The sequence below is a fragment of the Nothoprocta perdicaria genome, unplaced genomic scaffold (genome assembly GCF_003342845.1).
Source record: "Nothoprocta perdicaria isolate Ctin4 unplaced genomic scaffold, notPer1 scaffold_117, whole genome shotgun sequence".
NCBI lineage: Eukaryota > Metazoa > Chordata > Aves > Tinamiformes > Tinamidae > Nothoprocta > Nothoprocta perdicaria.
The window spans coordinates 875,245-877,603 of NW_020454283.1; positions in this window are offsets into that span (position 1 = coordinate 875,245).

Consider the following 2,359-nt stretch of genomic DNA (forward strand, 5'->3'; position numbering starts at 1 on the left):
CGCGCCGCGGCCGCTGCCCCGCGCAGAGATTATTCATCAAAACAAGAGCGCAGCGGCGGCCATCTTGGGGCGGGAATCACGTGAGGCCGCCGACGCAGCCGGGCATGCCGGGCCCGCGCGCAGCCGGACCAATGGTCGAGCTGGAGGGGCGGGGCCGGGCGCGAGAGTCGTGGCGGCGCGGGAGCGGCGGGGAGGGGCGGGGGGACGATCCTCCGCCCCCACCCCCCGCAGGCGCCATGGTAACGGGGGCGGCGCGCAGAAGGGAAGGCACGAGGAGGAGGAGCCCAGAGGGGGCGGGGAACAGCCCTAAAGGGCGGGGCGCGGCCTTGAGGGGCGGGGCGCGGCCTTGAGGGGCGGGGCGCGGCCTTGAGGGGCGGGGCTATTTTGTGCGGCCTCCGTGGGCCTCTGTGTGCATCTGGGCCTCTGTGTGCATCTGGGCCTCTGTGTGCATCTGGGCCTCTGCGCCCTGCGGGCTTACGAGCGCCCTCCCCGGGCCTCCATGCGCAGCTGGACCCCGGGCCCTCTGGCCTTACGTGCACCCTCCCCRGGCCTCTGTGTGCARCTGGATCCCCGCGCCCTCCACGCATTCGTGCGCCCTCCCCGGGCCTCCATGCGCAGCTTGCCATGAAAACCAGCCAATGACATCCCTAAGCAAGCTGAAATCCACTCTCCTGAAGTCCAAATCTGTGATTTTTTTTTCTTGCTCACTTCTTTTCAGTATTTTTAACTCCATCATCTCATGTTCACTGCAGCTAAGTGCTGTGGTCATTAATTCAGGACATGAAACTCATGCCTTCCTGTTTTGTGGTCATCTGTGGAGGCTCCTCCCTGATGCCCTGTGGYTCCACACAGCTAACACTTCCACACAAAATACGATGTGAGACCACCATTACAGACAACGTGATCCTGCAGGTCCTCATCCTACCGGAAACCTCAAATCTACTTGGGTCAATTSCCTGTGGAAAATGGGAGTGGAATGGGAGTTACCTTCACTCTTCAGAAGAAGGTGACATTCCCAAGTTCCCCACTGCTTCTATAACTCTGGCTGCAGAGAAGAAATTACATGTGAAGAATCACATTGATTTTGCACCTGAGATGTCTTCTTTCTCCCTGCCCACAGAAGAGTCTTTGGAAGGTCTCCAAACTTCCTRCTAGCAGGAAGCTCTCCTACAAATACCCCTGTTCCTCGACCACCTCCTGACTTCCTCACCCTCTGGCCAGCTGTCTTAAACAGGCCAACCTTCCTGGCACCCTTCTCCACCACTGGATATTGTCATCCCTTCTCCGCTTCCTGCCCTGCTTCTGTTTTGAGTTTGTTCCTCAAATTCTGGTGCCTCCGGGTACCAGTGATGACCCCCCCAGGTTTGGTGTGAGAACGTGGGCAGCTGAGCACACATCTCCCTTTGCTTTACTTGCTGGATCCTTCTCTTTGTCCTCATGGCCAAGATAAGAGCGTAGAGTGTCACATGCAGGCTTGACGGGGAGTCAAGCAGCCCTTATAGATGCTCTCTCTGGAGGAAATCAGTGGTGAGAAGGGTCTTTGCCCTTAGATGTCCTAAGGTCTTTGCCCTTAGATGTCCTGCTGGGGCCCAGACGGCCTTTGTGGCTCAAACCTCACAACTGGGCCATTTGCAGGCCCAATTTCCTAAGCCTTTTTCTTGCCACTGCAGTGGGAGAAGCTGGGAATTTCAAAGGCAGGGAATGACGAAGGATTGCCTGTTGTCTCCAGCATCAGAAGCCTGTCCTGGCCCTTCACAAACTGCAGCAATAACCCCAGCCTGGACTCCAACCACAGCTTCAATTTGGACTATACTCAGGAATATATGGAGAGCTGTAAAGCGGATTTGGACTTCTCTTTGGGAATCTTGACAGGATTTTTAGATCRCTTTGCCACTACTTGACAAACACTGTGAGTTTCAATGTTTATCTATCAAGGAGATACCTGAACTTTACTTAAAGTTCTGCAGGTCCTTTGTATCTCTAAGGAAATCTTCTTTTCCCCAAAGGTTTTGTGTAGGATGAGTTGAAATAATTAATGCTTCACAGCCAAAGTTTTTCAGGGTTTAAGAGGCTCTGAAGGCGCAGTGTTGTTCCTTGGATATATGTCTTTGTTCTGAAATAGAATGTCCTGGAGAAAAAGAGGTTTGACTGGAGGACTTTCCGTAGGCACTGTTCCGAAATAGCTATGTCTCTTCCTCCTATCCCTATGATGTGTATTATGTGGCATAAAAATTTTTAGGAATGATGTTTTCTTGTCAAGTGCAAGTGAATTCTTTCCTTTTTTTTTTTTATTCTTTTCTCTCTCATTTTTTTTAATTGCTGTTAGCTACAGAGCTACTGGGAATTTATGGAAATAATC